This window comes from Ochotona princeps, chromosome 1, assembly GCF_030435755.1.
Source record: "Ochotona princeps isolate mOchPri1 chromosome 1, mOchPri1.hap1, whole genome shotgun sequence".
Taxonomy (NCBI): Eukaryota; Metazoa; Chordata; class Mammalia; order Lagomorpha; family Ochotonidae; genus Ochotona; species Ochotona princeps.
Window position 1 is genome coordinate 39,689,731 of NC_080832.1, and position 12,256 is coordinate 39,701,986.

Genomic DNA, 12,256 nt, shown 5'->3' on the forward strand with positions numbered 1-12,256 from the left:
TTCATGCTTTTCTGTCATCTAGATTTCTCTTGGTTCCATCTTCAATAAGTACTTCACATTTAACTTTTTGTTACAGTCTTCCTTTTTGTCTGCCCAAGCTGCTGTGATTTGGACAAACATCATCTCATACATTCGAGAGACTAGGAAGTCTGCAAACTATAGCTCAGAGGCGCAAACCTTGCCGATCTCTTGATTTTGAAAATAAAGCAAGATGTCACAGATTCTAAGCTTGGCAAAGGGCCTTTTCTGAGATTGAAAAGGGTCATCTAACTGTATTGTAACATTGGGGAGGTTGGGGAGAGAAAGAAACTCCTGAAATGGCATTACTCCCCTCATACGAGTTGGCTTGCACAGTTTCATCTAAATGTACTTCCACATCAATGGACTCACTTCTCAATGTCATCTTACATGGAATTAAGGCTACAGGTTATGAATTTTGCACGGAGATGCTGGGATAGGGGTCAGGGAGAGGAGAACATAAAAAATTAGTCTACATCACCCTTCTACTACCAACTTATTATAAATTATTTCCAACCTTCCCTAGTCTCAGTATAAATCATCTCCTAACTGGTCCCTTGCTTTCATCCTTGATCCTCTGAAACTGATTCTCCACATGACAGCCAGCGTAACACTTCATCTATATATGTCAGAAAATTTCACTTGAAACCAACCGAGGGAACATGTGGAAATAACCTACTTCGCTTTATTCACATGGTTATCAACACTGGTGGCATATATTATTATTCATGGAACTGATCTTTACATAAAGCAATTAACTCTTCTGCATTATCAGACTCATACTATCTGTGGTATAGAAAGTTGTATGTCATAAAAAAAATCCTCTTTTCTTGGGAACATTGGAGCAGTTGGTCACCAATGGGCAGGGAATGCCTAGACCAAAAAACTGACTCTTCAATTCAGGTGTAAGTCAATTTAAAAAAAAAAATTCTTAGATAATAATGATGTATCACAAAGTTTCAAAAGTGTTGCTTTGAAAGAGGGACGTGCAAACTATAGCTCAAAGGCCCAAACCTTGCCAATCTCTTGTATTTGAAAATTAAAGTGTCATTGAAATTCATTGGGTCCATTTGTTTATGTAATGCCTATGGCTGTTTTCCAACTACAAAAGCAGAACTGAATAATTGTCCACAATTATTTGCTGAAAAACAAGCTGAAATATTTACCCTCTGGTTTCTTACGGGAAAACATTAGTAACCCTTGCCTGAATGATGTAGCTGGTGACTGGCCACTCCCACAAATTCTCTGATGAAATGTTTTTCTGCAGTGACATCTCTTAATGGCCAGATGTGCATTAAATCAAAAATATTTCTCATACTTGTTTCATTTTCTGTTAGTGTCCAAAGTGAAACTATATTTAGATTTCTCCTTTGTTTGTTTCTTCTATTAGGATATAAACTCTGAGGCACTGTAGTTCAATTTACAATACCTAAGATATAGAATTAACCCTGATATCCATCAACTGATGATTAGACAAAGAAAATATTGGCATTATGGAATATTAGTCAGGTATCATAAAGAAAGTAATTAAGCCATTAGCAATAAAATGGATGCCACTGAGCATCATTACGCTTAATGAAATAATTCAGGCTCAAAAGGCAAATATCTGCTTTCTCTAATATAAAGCCATTGATGTAGACTACAAAAAATAAGTGTAGGAATGAAACCGGTAGCTTGTGATATGATCTCTCTCTTTAATTCTTGCTTATATGCCTGTGGAGCAGTGGTCTTTCGCTTCCTATTTATTGATATAATGGTTCGCAGTGAATTAAGTAAAGTCTGTGAATATAGAGTGAATTAAATTCTATTTTGAAAAAAAATTAAAGAGGAAAAAAGGAAAAAGGAAGGGGAAATACTTAAGTTATTGGGGGAAAGAAGAGACATACAGTTATCTTTTTAGAACTGCACCTATGGAATATCTGAAATCTGTTCTCTTTATATTGAGTTAAAGTTAGCATTTTATTATGTTACTATTATCTTTCTATACTAGTTCATGCATTGCAAATTTTCTTTCTCTCTTTTTTATTTTTCATGATACAATTCCCATTTCTTTCTCCCCATCTTCCTTCCCTCCCACTGTTCTCCCCTATATTATTCTTGGGAGTTTCTGGACCAGCAGGCTCCCATGACCACCGAGAAGATGAGGCAATGGTAGTGTTGCTCAGCATGAATCACCAGAGACAGTCTGATTGAGCATGTCCCTTTATTGTAAAGCGAGCACAAACTTCCTTAGACTAAGAAAGGGGAAGGCAGAACAGCATCTCCGGACATCCTTTCTACCCAAGAATGTAGTGCAATTGACTAGAAGGCATGTCTGTTTCTCTAGACCCTCTGAACATGTAAGAGATTATGTATAACGTGCAGAGCTGACAGGAATGCTCACCACGTGTGGCTGTGGGTCAGCTGAAGGTCATGCACATCATATGTGGCTGCAGGCAATGTGGGATGACATGGCTTCTCAGAGTTCCTTATCAAGGAAGTCCCAGCACAGCTCATCCAAGGCAGAGAAGAGAAACTGGGGATCAGCCCACCACCCCCACATGCATGGACAGTGATCAGGCCAAGTTAAAGTCTCAGTGAGCCGAGACCATGGTCAAGGGTTTCCCCCAGGGACACGGCGTGCTGCATGCCTATGACCTCATACATAGGCCAAGAAGGCCGACAGCTGGGGGAATCTCCCACATTTTATATTGGCAGTACAGTCCTTCAACAACAGTCACAAGTCCATCATTCTGCTATCTAAGTGTAAAATGACATTGTAGGTATAGACATTGTTAGAAATTTCAGCTTTCCATTGTCAAGATACATTTAACAGTATCATGATTTAATTTTACTAATTTTTATTTTAATGTCTATAACCAATTAGGAACATGAGTTCTCCAATGGATGAAATTTTAACTGTTTTATTCAATATGATCTTCCTGCATATAAAACAATACCTGATACAAGGTGGTCACATAATATATTCCTCAATATTGAAGGAGTAAGCTTGATATTCTACTTTAGATATTATAAAATTTTAAATGTTTTATATTCAATAAAATATAATTTACTTAGATAGTGTTTCTACACAAACAAACCCAAAATAGTAAATTTTCTTTCCTAACAATGTCTACCTACAAAATTTTCCTGATAGAAACTTGGATATCCAAGCAGAAAATTAGAAAAAAATATTTATAGGGAGAACTTCTTGATCTACTGAAATCCATATGAATAGTAAAACAAGCAATAATTGACAGAACATTTATGAAACCAAAATGCATATCAATTTTAAGTTTTATACTGTTATCATTTATGAAAATTTTACTATTAGTTCTTGCATTTTTAAAAACTAACAATATTAAAATCAACACTTGTAGGAAGTATTCAAGCACATAAACAGAAAACAGGAAAAAAACATTTTAATTTTTCATAGAGGCAAAAGAAAAATATGTTAGTCATCTTTTTCACAGCCAAGAACACGAGTTGAAAAAGAGTTCAAAGACGAAAGTGACAGGTAATGCTGACTCTCATGCGAGCCTACAGGAAAAAAAACAGCAAATTCTTCCTATTTGTATGACATTTCATCAATATTTAGTATAATTTAGTGTGACATGAATACACATCTTCATATTTTCCCTCTCTGAAAAAGCTCTATATTGTTTAAATATCATGTTGAATTAAGCTGTGCAACTCTCTAAATTGGCTAAGCGGCTCTACAATAGTGCAACTGAATCAAGCCTGCCACGCAAGTGCCAACTCAGCATGATATCTGAATTGCTGGAAAATGAAGCCTCAGGATTCTGGGGTTTCAACGAAAGCTATTTCTTCACAAAAATTATGACAGAATCATATGTCTTTCATAAAAACAGTTTTATAAAAAACACTGACATTTGAAAGAGAAAGGGCAAATATTCCATTACTCAATGAATAGGCGTTATTGAATATGTTCAATTAAGATAGAACTCAACTACATCACCTGTTAGGCCAAATACAGAAAAATATATAGAAAGGGATCACAGCGACCCTTTTTCCTTAGCAGTATTCTAAAAATAAACTAAAGCATGGAGAAACTGTTAGGAAGGATCAGGAGAAACTCCTTCATTCAAGTTTTCCACAGTATCAAATTCTGTCAGGAAGCTGTAAAATTCCATTTCATCTGGAAACAAAGTGAACTCATCAAATCATTTAGCGCAAAAAATTTCTTTCTGATAAGTAGTCTTCACTCTTGAAAGTAGGATAAATGGCTTAGTCATGTTGAGTTATTTATGATAAAATCCCTGGGATCGGGTGCTCAATAGTATAAGCCTTAATTGATATAAGCCTGACCTACGTGCTTCAGTAGAGCTTAGCCATCACTGTTCCTTGACAATCAGCAGCTGACTGTGGAGGGGACGGATCATGGTGAGGGAGAGCCAGAATGTGTCTGTTATCACAGCTTAACATACGGGAGTCTCAGAAGGGGAAAAATGGAACTGCTTCAATCATGACAGAAACAAAATAATACTCCATAAATGTACAGTGAAGAGCGAAGTCTGACATATTATAGTGTTGTTGGTGAAAATGTAAGCATGCAAATCTTTCATCTACACACAAACCAGAAACAAAGATAAATCAATAACACCTTCTCTGGAAAGAAATCTGTCACATTAGTGAACATACTGTATTTTAGCATTGCTCCTAACCTTAATACTTATTACTTAATAGGTAATATTTAATGGTTCACAATAGTCAGTTTTTTTATTTAGACTAGGCCAAGTGTGTTCCATATTTTAAAAAGCATAGGTACTGTATATATTCTCACTAAATGGGCAAAAATAAAAGAAGGAACATTTTCGTATTAATCCTTCATTTTAAAATAATGTGAATTACTTAAATACTAGCAATAACCAATGAGGACTGCATAGGCATAACCAACAGTGAATATCCACAAAGCAAATCAAAGCTAAGTAGAAAATTGGTTAATAATGACAAATTGATCATTAAGGGCTTTTAATTGTTACATTAATGAGAACTAAATTGTAAAACGTTTCATAGCAACTGATTGACATTTAGTAACTAGTTAATCTGTTTCTTCACTAATAGGACAATCACAGAACTTTCCAGGGTACTGTGTTTATTATGTAAGCCTTGAAAATATTTTCCATTTGTGGAACTTGGCTTGACGGCTCAATTGGCAAATCCTCCCTTTTTAAGTGTCAGGATCCCATATGGTTGTGATATGGGCTTTGATTCTTGTCCTGGCTGCTCCACTTCCCATTAAGCTTTCTCCCTGGGGACTGGGATGACCCAAAGCCATGGGACCCTGTGCCTACATGACAGAAGTGGAGTAAGCTTCTAGCTCCTGGCTTTGAATCAGCTCAGTTCCAGCTGCAAGCACTCGGGGAGTGAAACAATGGATGGAGGATCTTTCTCTCCTTCTCTCTGTAAATATGCCTTTGCACTGTAAAAATTAATAAAAAATAATATGAAAGTATTTTCCTTTTGGAAATGTTTGTGGAATTGTACTTAATTTGAGATATAGTCACTCAGTACTATTATGTATGTTTTTATAACTTAATTTTATTAAAATGTTGGCTAGTAAGAAAAACCATTTATTAGATTTTATTCTAATTCACTATTTTTTCTTAACTATGGATGAGGCAATTGTATCTTTGGATCCATGCAAATAATTCATAAGCAAAGAATAAACAGATCTTGTTAAAAAATGCTTGGTAAGCTATTGTTGACACAGAGTACTTAGTATGGGAGGCTACTATCATAGTGTGCTCTTTTATAAATTTCTTTAAAAGATTTATTTTTATTTGAAAGGCTGATTTTACAGAGAAGAGAGATAGAGGGAAGGTCTCCCATCCACTGGCTCACTCCCCAAATGACTTCAGTGATTAGAACTGAGCTGATCCAAAGCTGGGAGCCAGAATTTCTTTCTGTGTATCCCACATGGTTGCAGGGGCCCAAAGCCTTACGCCATCCTCTGCTGGCTTTTCAGGCCATAAGCAGTGAGCTGGATTAGAAGTGGAGTAGCTGGGGATGCGAGCATCACAGGACAGAGAATCAGCCACACTGATTCCCACAGGGTCCTCTTCTCCAGGAACATACTTCAGAGTAAAAAACAACTGGCTGCACATAATCGCCTCCTTTTTTAAAAAATTAAATCTCCAAATCACATAGAATTATTTCCTTGTATATATATTTGAAACTTTTCTTCACCAGTCTACATCCAACAGAGTCACAAGGCAACAGTTTTATGAATTTTCTTGTTATCGCCATAAAATATTTTTTCCCCTTTGGCCATCACACTTTGTATCTTTATATTTCTAAAGATTTATTTGTTTACCTGAAAGGTAGAGTTATAGAGAAAGTGAGAGAAGGAGACACAGAGATCCTCTGTCCACTGATTTATTCCCCAAATGGCCTCAACTGCTAGGACTGGGTCAATAGGAAGTCACAAGCCAGGAGCTTCTTCTGGGTCTCTAGTGTTGTTACAGGGTCCCAAGCACCTGGGTCACCCTCCTTTGCTTTCAGAGATCATTAGTAGGTGGTTAGATCAGAAACAGAGCAGCCAGGACTCCAGCAGGTATCTTTAGGGATGCTTTTTCCGCAGGACATGACTTGTTCACTATGCCACATGAAAGTCCCTAATTTGTATCTTATGTAGTCAATTATTCCATAGGATTGAAATGATTTTGTGGATTTTTTTTCTTTTTGAAAAATATAGGTGCTAATTTCAGTTGATCCTATTATATGTATTCATATGCATACACTTACATGTACATATATGTACACACACATGCACACATTCCAAGTTCCAAACTTGTGAGCTACTTTATACATAGGTAGCATCTGTTGGCACATTACAGAGATCTAATTTAGGCACACTAAATTATGCTTTCCTCCTCCTTCTGTCAATCCTATGGAAAGTTAATTTCCCATTCTTCTGAAGCTATTTCACTTATTTTTTCCTTTAATTTAAAAAGAACCGTTTCAATCAAACTGGAAACTTATTTAAGAGACTGACACCATAGGCTTCTTCATTTTTTTTTAAAGAAAGCCCTGGTTCTTCACATTTTTAGTCTCACAAATAGACATGATAAGCTTGTTCTGTACTTTATATTTAATATATGGGAAAAGGGGATTTGATATATGTAAGAGATAGAGTGTAGTTGCTACTACAACTTATATATGCAGTTTCCATTAACTTTGCTTTATTTTCCTCTTGGTCAGTGAAAACAAACACTAATTTTGTATTTTAGCCAAAGAAGACTATGAATTATAAGTGGATGTCACCTAGGTTTAGAATTCAGAGACGCAATTCAGTTCTACTTCTACTATTGGGCAATTGTGTAGCATTAACTTTATTTGGGTTCTTTGTGACTCCATTTTTGGTTTAGAAAGAAATGAAAACAATTCATGTAGGCAAATGGCATTGTATGTTTAACATTGTGGATGCTGGAGCCTGTCACCCTGATTTTGATTTTTGTCACTGATACATATCCTCTGTTCCCATTAATTCAAGACAGTACCATTAATTTGAATAAAGTTATTGTGAAGATTCAAGGAATTACTGTATGTGGCCTAATGTCGCTGTAATATATAAATCCTGAATGAATGGTATTGTTGTATTTAAAATACAGTTTATATAGATAACTATAATAATTAATAAAACATTTTAATAATTCACTGTTTCAGAAAGTAGCTGCTTTCAGCAAAGAAATTTATAGCATATGAGTTATTTTGTATAACTTATGAGAAATCTTTTATTGAGCTTATTTATACAATTTAAATATCACATGTGAATTCTTAAGCAATGTATTATGTTCAACATTTAATTTTCATTCATCTCTGAAAAGTTAAAAAAAGCTTTTCAAGGTATAAAATTTCTGATTTTGGCATAATTTGTCAAAACCTGAAATTAATTCACAAAATTTGGCATTCAACCATGAACTTTTCGAGAATAATTGCAAGGCAAGAACCTTCAGCTGCCTGCAAAATAAATTCAGCTTTCTTCCTAGAGGGGGAAAATTTAAAATAAAATGCTTCCTTTTTATCTTTAAAATAATTTAGAATCATTACAAATTCTGTTTTTTAAGAATCAATCAGACATAATCTGAATTAACTATATATAGAAATTCCAATAAGTAGGGCTGAGTTTTAAAAATTACCATGTTGGTCACCACCAAAAAAGCCTCTCCATAGAATTAGATACGTCTCTGCACAATATTATAGGTTTAAATATACAACTCAAATTCCAGAGCTATTATTACAGACTCGAAGTCTGAGGCTGTAACTGAAAGATGCACTTCAGCTGCAAATATGTAGCAATTATCATGAAATGAACTTCATTTCACATTTTTTGTTAATCACCATGGTAACCAGCATTCAATGGATTCTTTCTGGGAAATATTCCAGACTTGATCAGACATTTTTGGAGTTGAGGTTTAGAATATTTTCACTTACTTATATTGTCATTTTTAGCAATATATAATAGCATTATAAAAAGAATGTTCTAGAATATTGAAGTAGTTTGAAAATCCCAACCAAGAAATATATGTTGTTTCCTGGGTTCAAATGACAAGAATGATTGACTAATGATACTACAAGGATTCACCAAATATTTTGATCAATCCATGAACTTATAGCTTGAAGCAGTTTCTTCTTTATAGGATTTATTTATTTTTGACAGACATCTTCCATCTACTTGTCTGCTCCTGTAGCTGAGATGATCTGAGGTTGGGAGCCAGGAACTTTTTCTGGGACTCTACATGAGAGCAGGTTACCACAGAATGGGACATCATCTGCTGCCTTCCCATGCCATAAGTAGAAAGCTGGATCAGAAGTGGAGCAGGCAAGTCACAGAGCAATGTCATAGGGAGGAGGATTAATGTGCTATGCCATCATGACAGCCTCTGAAACAGTCTCTTCAATGGTTTAAGCTTTAAAATTATTTTGACCACTGTTAATTTATAAAACAACACAACTGATATACTTTCAATTTTTAATAATTAAACATTGTGTGTAACATTGTAGCTAATCAGTAAGCAAAATGAGATTATCGAAATTCTCCTGAAACAGGCTTTTAGCCTATTAAGACACCTATATCTCACTGCAGAGTACCTGGATTTTATTCCCAGCTACAACTTGGGACTCCACCTGTAGGTCAATGCGGACCGTGGCAGGCAGCAGTGATATGCATGGTCATGAAGTTCTTTTCTTTTTTTACATAGCTTGTATTACTTATAAAAAAATGAATAAATTTTAAAATATAGATTTAGCAGCAAAGTCATATTTTCTCACCTTACCCTTCTCTTGTTCATTTTCTTCACTTACTCTCCTTCTTTATTACTTTTCTTCTCAAATTTTTATGACATAGTTCATTTCACCTCACAATCACATATTTAACACTCTTAGGTAAAGATTTCAACACTTAGCAAGTAAAAAAGAAAAACCCTACTCTTCTTCAAGACTATAAGCAAAGACTGCACCCAACCATCAAATCGCAGATTATCAATTTCATTCATAAAGATTTTTTTCTAATCTGCCTATTATTTACACCAATGAGAGGAAACACATTTGCCTTTTGGGGACTGTGTTATTTCATTAAGCATAATGGCTTCCAGTTGATTCCATTTTGTTGCAGAGACAAGATTTCATTCTTTTTCCATGCCTGAGGAATATTCTATAATGTATTTATTTCACATTTGCTTTATCCATTCATTTGTTGATCAACATTTGGGTTGATTACACATCTTAACTATTATGAATTGAACTGTAATATCCAGATACTTCTAAAGTGAGGATTTAGCTATTGAGCCATCACGTTGGTTCCATTTATAGGTGTTTTGCTTGAGATTGTATTGAATCTGTAAATTGCTTTTGATATTGGGGACATTCTAATGACATTAATTCTGCCAATTTCCATAAAAGGATGGTTTTCTCATTTTCTGGTGTCTTCTTTTACTTGTTTAATGTTTTGAAATTTTCTGCATAGATAGCTCTCACATCCTTGGTTAAACTTACTTCAAAATATTTGAAGCTATTTCAAATGGGACTTAGCCTACAAGTTTGTTTTAACCAGGAATTGTTTATGTATATAAAGGCTATTTATTTTTTTTAAAGAGTGTTGATTTTGTTTTCTGCAGCTTTACAAAACTCCCTAATGAGTTCCAGTGGTCTCTCAGTAGAGTCTGTTGGTTCCCCTTTGTAGAGCATCATATCATCTGCAAACAGGGAATAATTTCCTTCTTTTCAATCTGTATCCCTTAATTTCCTTCCGTCACATAATGGTTCTGGCTAAAATCTTGAATATCATAGGTGAGAGTGGGTGTCCTCGTCTGGCTCCAGATCTCAGTAGAAATGCTTCCAACTTTTCCTCCACTCATTGTGATGTCGGATACTGGTTTTATCATGTATTGCTGAGGTTGTGTTGAGTAATGTATCTCCAATCCCCAATTTGCTTGAAACTTCTTTTTTCATTAGCATGAAAGGATGTTACATTTTATCAAATACTTTGTATGAGGTCATGGGCTTTTTTGCCATCCTTTTGAGATGTAGATTGCCCTCCCACTTCCAATATGTAGCTCAAATCCAGCCTCAGCTATTGTGCATATTTGGAATGTGAACAAACGGATGGGAGTACTCCCCCCTTCCTTCTCCTTCTCCTTCCACATCTTCAAAAATATTAAACACTTCCTTTAAAAATAAAAAATGAAGGGTAGGAGTTTGGTTTGGAGGCTTGCATTCCATACAGAAATTGTGGAGTCCAATCTTTGGCTCTCTTGACCTGGCATGGTAGCCTAGCTGCTAAAATCCTCATCTTGCACACCTGGGATCCCATATGGGTGCTGGTTCTAATCCAGGCAGCCCTATTTCCTATTCAGCTCCCTGCATGTGGCCCAGAAAAGCAGTGGATGATGGCCCAAAGCTTTGGGACCCTGCACCCACATGGGAGACCTGAAAGAGGCTCTGGACTCCTGGCTTCAGGTTGGTTCAGCTCCAACCATTCTAGCTGCTTGGGGAGTAAATCAACTAATGGAAGATCTTCCTCTCTGTCTCTCCAACCTCCCTATATGCCTCAGCCTTTCCAATACAAATAAAACACATCTTTAAAAATTTTTTTTGGCTCTTCTTCCCATTTTAACTATTTGCTAATTCAAACCCAGGGAAGCAGAGGGTAACATCCCAAGTATTAGGGTCCCTACTACTCACATAGGAAGCCCAGAATGAATGGTGTGTCTTGGCTTTTTTCCAGGATCACTCTGGGCATTTAGGGGGTAAATCATCTAATGAAAAATTCTTCCCTCTCTCTCCCTCCTCAGCTACAAGATAAATAGTCCATTTTGGCAAGTAAATGTTTTAAGTGTATTATCTTAAGGAGTATTTCAGATGAGTGAGCTTTGGCAGTAGATAAGTATCATTTCTGAGCACTGTGCATATATTCTGTGGAATAACACTTTTGTCTAAATCTGAGAGCAAGGGCATATGCTTACACTTTGGGAAGATGGCCACTAGTGTGATCATGCTGGCATAGTTTCTGAAAAGAATATCACAATGAACTGTTTGCTTTAGGATTAGAAGGAACACTGGGTTATAAAGCAGAAATGAGATTGATGGTCAGGTACCAAAATGATATAGCCATGAACATTTGGAACCCAAAAGTACACCTTCATTCATGTAGTATATCCATGGCACAGAAACATCCTGGACATAAAATTGAAGCACTCAGCCTTGCTTCTAATATTTATTGATATTACCTATAAAGGTTCTTACCCAAATCCTAAGGTGTTTTGCCAAAATACTAGATTTTTAATTTTAATAAGCAACATGGCATACAGGAATGTTTTTGTGGCCTGTTTTCAAGCAACTCAGATCAATGGTATTTTGAGTGTGCATCTGTATCACTGTAAATGGAGGGTTAGTAAGAACTCAGATTCAGTAAGAACTTAGAATTAATTGGAAGATTTTTCTGGAGCACATTTCCTTCTCTCCTAACCAAAATACCTATGACTCCAAATGACAAATCTCATTCATCTTTGAGAATTATGAAATAGAAAAATGAGATACCATACACAACTCTGGAATGACTAAAATCATAAAAAACAAGCAACAATAACTGACAATTCCAGCTGCTGACAAGGATGTGGAACAACATCTGATTACAAGAACTCCAAAACACAGTTAGTCTCCAGCATTCTGAAGGAAAAGTGAATGAAGGATTTTGCAGGCTGAATTGTGTGCCTCCAAGTATATAGTTTGAGTTTTC